The following is a 13,256-nucleotide window of genomic DNA, read 5'->3' as shown; positions in this document are numbered from 1 at the left end:
CGGAACAGTGCCACTTGCTCTACATTAGGGCCACAATTGCCGACGCACACACACACTCACATCCATTTCACTTTGGCGGCCGGACCCGTGTCGCCTCAGTAATATGCGTGCCGTCTACTCCTGGCTCCCAGCTGGTGGCCGGACCAGTGCCACTGGTTCTCCAAGAGGGCAGCCACAGCCACAACGACGACGAGGTGCTAATTGCAGCTACCTCTGACGACTCTGGATGACGCCAATTTCGACGACCAGGGGGGACGACGGGTTCGGCCGGTATGCAACGCAATGTCTTTACAAGCATTGTGTTTTGCTATGCCGGCCGATGCTTCTAGTCTTCCCTGTAGCTATAAAAGAAAAGATATAGACATTATTTTAAATTGTTATGTTTATTGTAATATTGTAAACGTAAATCAATTGTACCTGTATTGTCTCGTCTTTGTTCCAGTGTAGTATCTCTTTTATTACCTGTTTTTCCGTCGTCTCCACTCCAGTCTACTACTTTCCTGTATTGTTATTTCTGCAAGTGCTTGTCTCTATTTATTTAGTGTCTTTCCACGCAAAGCACATGCATTGTTTACCTTTTCTCTTTATCTATTCCTCAATTGACTACGTGTTGCAACACTGCACTTTCTGAATTTTCGATATCATTTCTTTAACCCCTTCTTCCCCCCCCATTGTTATTATCGTAATTAGTGCGGTTCTCCGACACCCCACTACAAAATTATCACAATCTGTGATAAAACTTCGGCGGCAACGGTGCTGGGAATTGATTATCGGTTTCGTAATCGATTTTCAAATCAGCATCAGTTGCCGCCACACCCCACCACTACGGCCTAAATTGAGCCAAATATGCCAGTCTTCGCATAAATCCACTACGTTCCCTATAAACTGCCCGCCCACATGTACATGATACATTCCTAGTCGTCTGCCCTCAGCAGGCGGCAAGGGTAGTAGAGGGGACTGAAGACCACATACCGCATAACAGCCAACAAAACATCAAGTTGACAAACTCACAGGGGATTGCAAATCAAATTTCAAGTTAGGGAGAATTGCAGAGGAGAGACAGCATACTTTTGAGCGTGGCCCCACTTATCTTTCCTGACTCACACCGCACACACACACACTTGACACCCTCCTGACGATTCGTACTTTTGGAGCCTATTGCCCCGATCGTGGAGTCGTCTCGAGTCTGGATCTGTGTCCCAACGAGGAAAGTCGTGTCGTGAGCGTTGTGGAGTCGAGTCGTGTTTGAGGTTTAGTTCCTCCGTCAAAGTGCCGAATATTTTGTCTCTCTCTTGTTTTCTTTTCCCCTTGCCCCCCGCCCCCTGCTGACTGCGGGCCTAGTCGAGGTTACAAGTGTTTAACGTTGCTGCAGTTTATATGTTTGTAAATTATTGTGCCATTAAATGTACTAGTGTGTTTGAGTGCCGTTTAAAATTGAATTGTAAAACAAACAACAAAAAAAATGTACATAAATTAATAGTAAGACATATACTGCCCAAAAAAAAAAAACCCAACTAATAAAGCAACGCGCTTGGTTGCTGGCGGCTCACACCCCAGCCTCTCAGTTCCTCCCCCCTGTAAGGTGGAGCACTGTTGAGCCCTCAACCCAAAGCGGGTATATAATTTGGAATAATACCCCCACAAGATGCTATGCGGTCGTCTCTTCGGAGCTACACGCGCCCGGATCGTAAGATCCGGAAGTATAAAGTATCCGGGCGGTTATACGGGAGCAGGCATTTTCCCCTTCCCATCCCATCCCATCCCCTTACAACAGAGCAGCCAATACAAGAAGCACAGAGAACATGAGACACGGGCCATCTGCCAACAACAACACACACAGCCACTAAACCAAACAGCCATTACAAATTCCATTGCCTACTTGTCGGTGCTGCTGCCCTCGGACCATTCTCATCTCACTCAATATTGGGGTGTGTGAAAGTGGAACCGGGGGTGAGAGCACCGGTAAATGACGATCGGCGATCGGGTCTCTCGAGTGTGGAGAGCATGGGAGTTGGCGGACACATGAGTGTTCCTCCATGAACCTCGTCCAGGCCACTCTCATCTCATCCGCCCGCTCGAGAGGTCGCGATCGTCGGACGCAAAGTATTTGAACAATTCGCCGCTGCTATTAAAAATAGAGACTCTCATCTCATCCGCCCGCTCGAGAGGTCGCGATCGTCGGACGTAAATAAATTGAATTAATCGCCGACGCCAATAAAATTAAAGACTCTCATCTCATCCGCCCGCTCGAGAGGTCGCGATCGTCGGACGTGCCATTAACTTTTTTCGTGTCGTTTTTGCCGTGTCGCCATTTCCGTTGTGTTTTTCTGTGTTGCGCCCTGTTTTCCTTTTTGTGGTGTCTGTCGTGTGCCGTGCCGTGCTGTGCCGTGCCCCCTCGCTGACATGACAAAAAGTCCCTTCCTCCCCACCACCGCTACTACTACTACCGACAAGCTTTCTGCTCCCCAATAAAACTATCAATAATTTAGATACACAAACTAAATAGAAATATACACAAACCAAATAGAAAATACACAAACCAAATAGAAACAAACTGTGTAAAGAGAAGAAAGTGCCAATAAATGACCAAAAAAAAAACAAAGAACCAATTAAGTGCAATTAATTTAACAAACGGTAAAGGGACCAACACCAGCAACAACAACAATGACGAAAGGAATGGCCAGACGAGGGTCGAACAGACGCCACAGCGACGGCGGCAGAGCGGCCCGCAGAGGCGCGATGGCAGCAGCAGCAGCAGCCAACAACATCAACACAAACACCGCCAATAGCAGCAGCAGCAGCAGAGCCCTCGGCGCAGGCGCCAACACCAACACCAACGCCCCAGCCAATACAGAGCGCCGACGCCACAGCCACCCACCGTGTGAGTACCCAGCCACTGCCATGGCCGATATATCCACGGCCACAGCCACTCCCCCCTCGAGCCCCGTAAAAACAGCAGCGCCAATACTGGCCATGCCCCTCCACTCCCGGCTGCATAGCGGCGAGCAATTCTGCTTCCGCCAGTGCCAGGAGGAGGTGGCACAAAGATGGGAGGCGGCAGCGTCGGCCGCCTCAGCAGCGCCAATACCAACAAAAATACCCACCGCAAATCCCGCAACTCCGCCAAATCCAAAAAACCCGCCAAATCAAAAGGGAAAGGCCGATAGGACGCCGCTCTCGCTGCCGCTTTTCCCGCCTCTCACGCTCTCGAACATTGAAAACCGTTCGGGAGTAACGGGAGAGGGAGAAGACGGAGGAGAGCCGGCAAGCCGACGCGCAGGAGCAGAGCGCCGAATCGGCCAACGGGCAGCTGCACATACATACACGAACGGATCGAACCCGTTGCGAATCGAACTTGGTTCGAGTTCGAGCAGCGGGTCGATCCGAGCCATAGCCCAGCCAGCACATATACAAACAGCAACAAATACACAACCACAAACACAGCCAATCCCAGCAACACCAAAACGACGCCGCGCCCTCATCGACAGTGGGAGTGACGATGAGGATGAGGCTGAGACGAAGCAGGCCAGACGACGGGGCCGCCATCACCACCATCACCAGCAGCGGCTGCCAATCAAAAGGCCTATTAAGAAGAGGCAAACGATGGAGGAGCTGGAGGCCATTGTCCAGGAGCAGCTGAGGCAGCACGAGCTGCGGCAGCAACAACAGAGGCAGCAGAAACGGAAAACGAATACAGCCAACACCAACACAGTTGCCGCTCCTGCCTCTCTGCCGCAATCTGCACAGCCAACACATGCCCCTGCCCCTGCCTCTGCCTCTGCCACTACTAATACTGACAATATCAACACAAATAATGACGCCAACGCAATTACAAATACAAACACCAACACCGTCACCGCCACTAACACCAGCATTATCGCCATAACCAACACCAACACAACTACTGCCACTCCCAATACAAACACCCCTGCCACTACCACCGACGATGGCATCCGCCACGGCGAATTCGGGCATCAGCCCAGCCAGGAACGTGGCTTGAGGATCCTCATCCGAGGACTCTCCCACTCCACGCCGTCAGACTGGATCCGCAGCAGTATGCAGGCCGAGGGGTTCACGGTTCGGTTTGTAAGGGCAATCACCGATCGATTTGATCGCAGCCGCCAATTCAACCTCTTCGAGGCTGAGATTGCCCCCAAACCGGACCGTGGCCAATACGAGGTGTTGAGGCTGCGACGCCTGGGTGGGAGGCCCGTCACGGTTGAGAGACTTGGAGTCTCCCGTGACCCTGCCCAGTGCCATCGATGTCAGGTGTTTGGCCACACCCGCGCATATTGTAGACGAGCTGCTGTCTGCATGAAATGCGCGGGTGGGCACCTGACGGCGGAGTGCAGCAAGCCAAGGGCTGCAAATCCCAAATGCGCCAACTGCCAGGGCCAGCACATCAGCTCATACAAGGGATGCCCATCCTTTAAGGCAGCCAGGCAGCGGCTCCTGGCCCACAGGGTCGCCAGGGAGGAGGAGCGTCGGAGACAGCAGCCACAACCAAGCCAACAGCAACACCAGCCAATACAACGTCGCCAGCAGCAGCCACATCTACAGCCATTCCAAAATCGACAGCAGCAACGCCAACACCAACCGGATCGGCAGCATCGGCAGCAGCATCGGTATGGCGACCAACATCCCCAGCCATCGACCAGGGGGCGCCAACACCAGAGGGTCCAGCCGATGCAGCCGATCCCAGATCGTGCTCCGACGCCACGCCAACACCAGCAACAGCAGCGGCCAGCAGCCCAGTGCGATGGCAGCTGCTCTCAAAACCTGCAATTGTACGTACAGCGTATAAAAGAGATGGAAAGGAGGATTGAGCAGATGGCAGAGCAACTCACCAAATTGGCTGCAACAACAGCAGCAGCAGTTCCAATAGCCGCCAATACAGAAACAGCTGGAGCCATATCGGACGGTGAGCCGGATATGGACATGGACGACGACAGCCAATGGACCGATGAAGAGCCTTACGAGGACCTACGTAGGTTCCTAAATGGTCACTCCAGCGGCGACTTCGAAAGTGACGGATTGGTCGGCGATTACTGACTGCAATTAACAACAATCTGCAAATGACCAAACATATGAAGAAAAAGAAGTCAATACGGACAACAATGAAAAACGGCCAAAACAAATGAAATCACACGTACCTGCCAATCACCAGACAGAGCTGACCATCAAGAAGCTGCCTCGCCATCAACATTGACAATTTCCTGCCAATTGGGCGGAAAAAGAGGCCCCTTTTGATGGCGCTGCCACCACACCATGGCCGTGACGTCAGCAGCCATTCCAACGACGATGCAGATGCTGACGCCTGTTGCCGCTCCACTGGGTCGCACCCGTCTCTCACGCTAATTATGTGAGGGCGGGATGGCCTGGTGTGGGGCCGCCAGACGCCAGCGAATCCTGCAAAAAAGGACAATCATGAAGGAGGCTGCCAATTAAAACACAAATACTCACCTGCAAACGCCTACACGCCATCACAAACCAGACAAGGGTCGCCAGCAACAACATCCAAACGCCAACAAGTACCTGAAAATAAACAAAAATTAAAAATCAAACGCCAAAACGAACACCTCATCTGGATGGCCGGACCAGCAGCCATCCAAAACGCAAATACAAACTAATGACGAACGTGGCTGAGGAGGCCAGGCCAATCCACCTGACAGCGCATCCTGGTGGCCGGACCAGCAGCCACTCGGATGCGGCCAACAACTGGAATCGACAACGCATCCTGGTGGTCGGACCAGCAGCCACTTGGATGCGGCCAATAACACGACTTGTTGGCATCACACTTCGATGCCAATGCCAACGACAATGCAGTTGGGTGGCCGGACCAGTGCCACTCGATTGCAGCAGCCAACACCTACCAGCGACAGATGCAACGTGGGCGGCCGGAACAGAGCCGCTCGCCAACAACACCATCATAGCCCACGATGCACGCCATCTCCAAGTCCAGCCATCGCCACTACAGATCCAGATGGTGCCACTAATCCTGCACAGGGGGACAACGGAGCCGGCCGGTATGCGGCGCAATGTTCTGCATTGCGTTTGCCATGCTGGCCGGTGCTTTGTTGTAGTTGTCCTCCTGCTAAAAATAAATGATATTTAAGTATGTTTATTGTTGTGTAAATGTATTGTAATTATTGTTTGTTTTACCTTGTATATATCTCTGTAGTTTTGTAGTCCTTATTTGTAGTAATTGTAGATAGATTGTCCTTAGCTGTAATGTAATTTAATTAATTTTAGTTATTTATTCTAGCATATTTACCTTTTTTCTTCTTCTCCTTCTTTCCCAACTATCTCCCATTCCCAAATACCTGACAAGTGGCAACGCCATTAATGACCCAAAAAAATACCACGCCAATTAGCAAAATACCGCGCCGATAACACACACAAAAGCCATTTCAAATTCAAATGCATTTATCAATGCCAAGTGTGTTATCGGTCGCCAACTTCGGCAATTTACGCCCAGCCAATTCCACACCCACCCCACCCCACCCACTTCAAATGCCACTTAAAATCCAAATGAGGCTGAGCAGGATCAAAATTAACACTGCCAACCATCGCCATTCTGCCACACGCCCCAACAAAGCCACTTCAACCCCCACAAGATGCTATGCGGTCGTCTCTTCGGAGCTACACGCGCCCGGATCTTACGATCCGGAAGTATAAAGTATCCGGGCGGTTATACGGGAGCAGGCATTTTTCCCCATCCCATCCCATCCCCTTACAACAGAGCAGCCAATACAAGAAAGCACAGAGAAACATAAGACATGAGCCATTTGCCAACAACAACAGCACACAGCCACTAATGCAAACAGCCAATAAAATTTTCATTGCCTACTTGTCGGTGCTGCTGCCCTCGGACCATTTTCATCTCACTCAATATTGGGGTGTGTGAAAGTGGAACCGGGGGTGAGAGCACCGGTAAATGACGATCGGCGATCGGGTCTCTCGAGTGTGGAGAGCATGGGAGTTGGCGGACACATGAGTGTTCCTCCATGAACCTCGTCCAGGCCACTCTCATCTCATCCGCCCGCTCGAGAGGTCGCGATCGTCGGACGCAAAGTATTTGAACAATTCGCCGCTGCTATTAAAAATAGAGACTCTCATCTCATCCGCCCGCTCGAGAGGTCGCGATCGTCGGACGCAAATAAATTGAATAAATCGCCGACGCCACTAAATTAAAGACTCTCATCTCATCCGCCCGCTCGAGAGGTCGCGATCGTCGGACGTGCCATCACCGTTTTTTCGTGTCGTCTTTGCCGTGTCGCCATTTCCGTTGTGTTTTTCTGTGTTGCGCCCTGTTTTTTCTTTTTGTGCTGTCTGTCGTGTGCCGTGCCGTGCTGTGCCGTGCCCCCTCCGCTGACATGACAAAAAGTCCCCTCCCCCCCACCACCACCGCTACTACTACTACCGACAAGCTTTCTGCTCCCCAATAAAAATTAACAATAATTTAGATACACAAACTAAATAGAAATATACACAACTAAATAGAGAAAACTGTGTAAAGAGAAGAAAGTGCCAATAAATGACCAAAAAACAAAGAACCAATTAAGTGCAAGTAATTTAACAAACGGTAAAGGGACCAACACCAGCAACAACAACAATGACGAGAGGAATGGCCAGACGAGGGTCAAACAGACGCCACAGCGACGGCGGCAGAGCGGCCCGCAGAGGCGCGCTAGCAGCAGCAGCAGCAGCAGCAGCCAACAACATCAACACCAACACCGACAAAAGCAGCAGCAGCAGCAGAGCCCTCGGCGCAGGCGCCAATACCAACACCAACGCCCCAGCCAATACAGAGCGACGTCGACACAGTCACCCATCGTGTGAGTACCCAGCCACTGCCATGGCCGACATATCCACGGCCACAGCCACTCCCCCCTCGAGCCCCATAAAAACACCAGCGCCAATACTGGCCATGCCCCTCCACTCCCGGCTGCATAGCGGCGAGCAATTCTGCTTCCGCCAGTGCCAGGAGGAGGTGGCACAAAGATGGGAGGCGGCAGCGTCGGCCGCCTCAGCAGCGCCAATACCAACAAAAATACCCACCGCAAATCCCGCAACCCCGCCAAATCCAAAAAACCCGCCAAATCAAAAGGGAAAGGCCGATAGGACGCCGCTCTCGCTGCCGCTTTTCCCGCCTCTCACGCTCTCGAACATCCAAAACCGTTCGGGAGTAACGGGAGAGGGAGAAGACGGAGGAGAGCCGGCAAACCGACGCGCAGGAGCAGAGCGCCAAATCGGCCAACGGGCAGCTGCACATACACACACGAACGGATCGAACCCGTTGCGAATCGAACTTGGTTCGAGTTCGAGCAACGGGTCGATCCGAGCCATAGCCCAGCCAGCACATATACAACGACAAACAGCAACAAATACACAACCACAAACAGAGCCACAATCACAGCCAATCCCAGCAACACCGAAACGACGCCGCGCCCTCATCGACAGTGGGAGTGACGATGAGGATGTGGCTGAGACGAAGCAGGCCAGAAGACGGGGCCGCCATCACCACCATCACCAGCAGCGACCGCCAATCAAAAGGCCTATTAAGAAGAGGCAAACGATGGAGGAGCTGGAGGCCATTGTCCAGGAGCAGCTGAGGCAGCACGAGCTGCGGCAGCAACAACAGAGGCGGCAGAAACGGAAAACGAATACAGCCAACACCAACACAGTTGCCGATCCTGCTGCCCTGCCGCAATCTGCCCAACCAACACATGCCCCTGCCCCTGCCTCTGCCTCTGCCTCTACTAATACTGACAATATCAATGCAAATAATGACGCCAACGCAATTACAAAGACAAACACCAACACCACCACCGCCACTAACACCAGCACCATCGCCATAACAAACACAACTACTGCCACTCCCAATACAAACACCCTTGCCATTGCCAATGACGTCCGGCACGGCGAGTTCGGGCATCAGCCTGTGGAAGACAGAGGGCTGAAGATCCTCATCCGAGGTCTTCCTCATTCCACGCCCTCTGTCTGGTTCCGGGACTGCATGCAGGCCGAGGGGTACACGGTTCGGTTTGTAAGGGCAATCACCGATCGGTTCGATCGCAGCCGTCAATTCAACCTCTTTGAGGCTGAGATTGCCCCCAAACCGGACCGTGGCCAATTCGATGTGTTGAAGCTGCGACGCCTGGGTGGGAGGCCCGTCACGGTTGAGAGACTTGGAGTCTCCCGTGACCCTGCCCAGTGCCATCGATGTCAGGTGTTTGGCCACACCCGCGCATATTGTAGACGAGCTGCTGTCTGCATGAAATGCGCGGGTGGGCACCTGACGACGGAGTGCAGCAAGCCAAGGGCTGCAAATCCCAAATGCGCCAACTGCCAGGGCCGGCACATCAGCTCATACAAGGGATGCCCATCCTTTAAGGCAGCCAGGCAGCGGCTCCTGGCCCACAGGGTCGCCAGGGAGGAGGAGCGTCGCAGACAGCAGCCACAACCAAGACAACAGCAACACCAGCCAATACAACGTCGCCAGCAGCAGCCACATCTACAGCCATTCCCAAATCGGCAGCAGCAACGCCAACACCAACCGGATCGGCAGCATCGGCAGCAGCATCGGTATGGCGACCAACATCCCCAGCCATCGACCAGGGGGCGCCAATACCAAAGGGTCCAGCCGATGCAGCCGATCCCAGATCGTGCTCCGACGCCACGCCAACACCAGCAACAGCAGCGGCCAGCAGCCCAGTGCGATGGGAGCTGCGCTCAAAATCTGAAAAGTTATGTCGATAAAATTAGACAGCTGGAAGAAAAACTGGCAGCAATTACAACGAAAGTGACAAACCTGCTGCAGGCAAGGGACGAGAGCACGGGAGGAGTGCCGCCACTTCGGACAACAGCAGCAGCAGCAGCATCCACACAGCCATCAACAAGACCAGCACCAAATACGCACCATGACGCCGCAGCCATATCGGACTCTGAATCCGATATGGACTGCGCAGCAATTGACGACGAGGATGACGACCAATGGACCGACCACGATCCATTTGACGCGCTGGATGGCCTGGGCGAAATATGGAGGGCACAAATCGCCAGCGCACGCGAAAGCATGCGATCAGGCGGCGCCTATTGATGTGCCAAATCGCCGATCCAGAGGCAGCCACTGCAACTAAGAAAAAGACGTCAATACGGACAACAATGAAAAACGGCCAATACAAACGAAATCCACACGTACCTGCCAATCATCAGACAGAGCTGATCACCAAGAAGCTGCCTCGCCACCAACACTGACAATTTCCTGCCAATTGGGCGGAAAAGGAGGCCTCTTTTGTTGACGCTGCTACCACAACATGGCCGTGACGTCACGCCACTCACAACCAACAGCAGCCATTCCAACGACGATGCAGACGCTGGCGCCTGTTGCCGCTCCGCTGGGTCACACCCGTCTCTCATGCCAATTATGTGAGGGCGGGATGGCCTGGTGTTGGGCCGCCAGACGCCAGCAAATCCTGCAAAAAAACAAGGAGAATCATAAAGGAGGCTGCCAATAAAAGCATAAATACTCACCTGCAAAAGTCTCTCACGCCATCACAAACCAGACAAGGGTCGCCAGCAACAACATCCCAACGCCAACAAGTACCTGAAAATAAACAAAAATTAAAAATCAAACGCCAAAACGAACACCTCAACTGGATGGCCGGACCAGCAGCCATCCAAAACGCCACTACAAACCTACGACGAACGTGGCCGAGGAGGCCAGGCCAATCCACCTGACAACGCATCCTGGTGGCCGGACCAGCAGCCACTCGGATGCGGCCAACAACTGGAATCGACAACGCATCCTGGTGGTCGGACCAGCAGCCACTTGGATGCGGCCAATAACACGACTTGTTGGCATCACATTTCGATGCCAACGCCAACACACTGGACAATGCATCTCGGGTGGCCGGACCAGTGCCACTCGAGTGCAGCAGCCAACACCTACCAGCGACAGATGCAACGTGGGCGGCCGGAACAGAGCCGCTCGCCAACAACACCATCAGAGCCCACGATGCACGCCATTCCCAAGTCCAGCCATCGCCACTAAAGATCCAGATGGTGACACTAATCCTGCACAGGGGGACAACGGAGCCGGCCGGTATGCGGCGCAATGTTCTGCATTGCGTTTGCCATGCTGGCCGGTGCTTTGTTGTAGTTGTCCTCCTGCTAAAAATAAATGATATTTAAGTATGTTTATTGTTGTGTAAATGTATTGTAATTATTGTTTGTTTTACCTTGTATATATCTCTGTAGTTTTGTAGTCCTTATTTGTAGTAATTGTAGATAGATTGTCCTTAGCTGTAATGTAATTTAATTAATTTTAGTTATTTATTCTAGCATATTTACCTTTCCTCTTCTTCTCCTTCTTTCCCAACTATCACCCATTCCCCAATATTTGACAAGTGGCAACGCCATTAATGACCCAAAAAAATACCACGCCAATTAGCAAAATACCGCGCCGATAACACACACAAAAGCCATTTCAAATTCAAATGCATTTATCAATGCCAAGTGTGTTATCGGTCGCCAACTTCGGCAATTTACGCCCAGCCAATTCCACACCCACCCCCCCCCACCCACTTCAAATGCCACTTAAAATCCAAATGAGGCTGAGCAGGATTACAATCTACACTGCCAGCCATCGCCACTCTGCCACACGCCCCAACAAAGCCACTTCAACCCCCACAAGATGCTATGCGGTCGTCTCTTCGGAGCTACACGCGCCCGGATCTTACGATCCGGAAGTATAAAGTATCCGGGCGGTTATACGGGAGCAGGCATTTTCCCCTTCCCATCCCATCCCCTTGACAACAGAGCAGCCACTACAAGAAAGCACAGAAGAACATAAGACACGGGCCATTTGCCAACAACAAACACACAGCCACTAAAACAAACAGCCATTGCAAATTTCCATTGCCTACTTGTCGGTGCTGCTGCCCTCGGACCATTTTCATCTCACTCAATATTGGGGTGTGTGAAAGTGGAACCGGGGGTGAGAGCACCGGTAAATGACGATCGGCGATCGGGTCTCTCGAGTGTGGAGAGCATGGGAGTTGGCGGACACATGAGTGTTCCACCATGAACCTCGTCCAGGCCACTCTCATCTCATCCGCCCGCTCGAGAGGTCGCGATCGTCGGACGTGCCATTAACTTTTTTCGTGTCGTCTTTGCCGTGTCGCCATTTCCGTTGTGTTTTCTGTGTTGCGCCCTGTTTTCTTTTTTGTGGTGTCTGTCGTGTGCCGTGCCGTGCTGTGCCGTGCCCCCTCGCTGACATGACAAAAAGTCCCTTCCTCCCCACCACCGCTACTACTACTACCGACAAGCTTTCTGCTCCCCAATAAAACTATCAATAATTTAGATACACAAACTAAATAGAAATATACACAAACTAAATAGAAAATACACAAACCAAATAGAAAATACACAAACCAAATAGAAAATACACAAACCAAATAGAAATATACACAAACCAAATAGAGACAAACTGTGTAAAGAGAAGAAAGTGCCAATAAATGACAAAATACAAATAAAAAGAACCAATTAAGTGCAATTAATTTAACAAACGGTAAAGGGACCAAACACCAGCAACAACAACAACAATGACGAGAGGAATGGCCAGACGAGGGTCAAACAGACGCCACAGCGACGGCGGCAGAGCGGCCCGCAGAGGCGCGCTAGCAGCAGCAGCAGCAGCCAACAACATCAACACCAACACCGCCAATAGCAGCAGCAGCAGCAGAGCCCTCGGCGCAGGCGCCAATACCAACACCAACGCCCCAGCCAATACAGAGCGCCGACGCCACAGCCACCCACCGTGTGAGTACCCAGCCATTGCCATGGCCGATATATCCACGGCCACAGCCACTCCCCCCTCGAGCCCCGTAAAAACAGCAGCGCCAACAAAAATACGAACCGCTAATCCCGCAACCCCGCCAAATCCAAAAAACCCGCCAAATCAAAAGGGAAAGGCCGATAGGACGCCGCTCTCGCTGCCGCTTTTCCCGCCTCTCACGCTCTCGAATAATCAAAACCGTTCGGGAGTAACGGGAGAGGGAGAAGACGGAGGAGAGCCGGCAAACCGACGCGCAGGAGCAGAGCGCCAAATCGGCCAACGGGCAGCTACACATACACACACGAACGGATCGAACCTGTTGCGAATCGAACTTGGTTCGAGCTCGAGCAACGGGTCGATCCGAGCCATAGCCCAGCCAGCACAAATACAACGACAAACAGCAACAAATACACAA

General features: G+C 52.3%; 1 long non-coding RNA gene across 1 annotated transcript; it reads right to left on the bottom strand.

The window, feature by feature from the left end:
* Positions 1-307: 307 nt before the first annotated feature.
* Positions 308-569, bottom strand: LOC117185426 (uncharacterized). The gene is made up of 2 exons (XR_004470943.1): positions 418-569; positions 308-341 (listed from the first exon to the last, which is right to left on the bottom strand). It is a non-coding gene; the product is annotated as an uncharacterized lncRNA (long non-coding RNA).
* Between the last annotated feature and the right edge of the window lie 12,687 nt (positions 570-13,256).

This window comes from Drosophila pseudoobscura, unplaced genomic scaffold (genome assembly GCF_009870125.1).
Source record: "Drosophila pseudoobscura strain MV-25-SWS-2005 unplaced genomic scaffold, UCI_Dpse_MV25 Unplacedtig00000058, whole genome shotgun sequence".
NCBI lineage: Eukaryota > Metazoa > Arthropoda > Insecta > Diptera > Drosophilidae > Drosophila > Drosophila pseudoobscura.
Note: the sequence above shows the minus strand (reverse complement) of the source record. Positions and strands in the feature narration are given on the sequence as shown.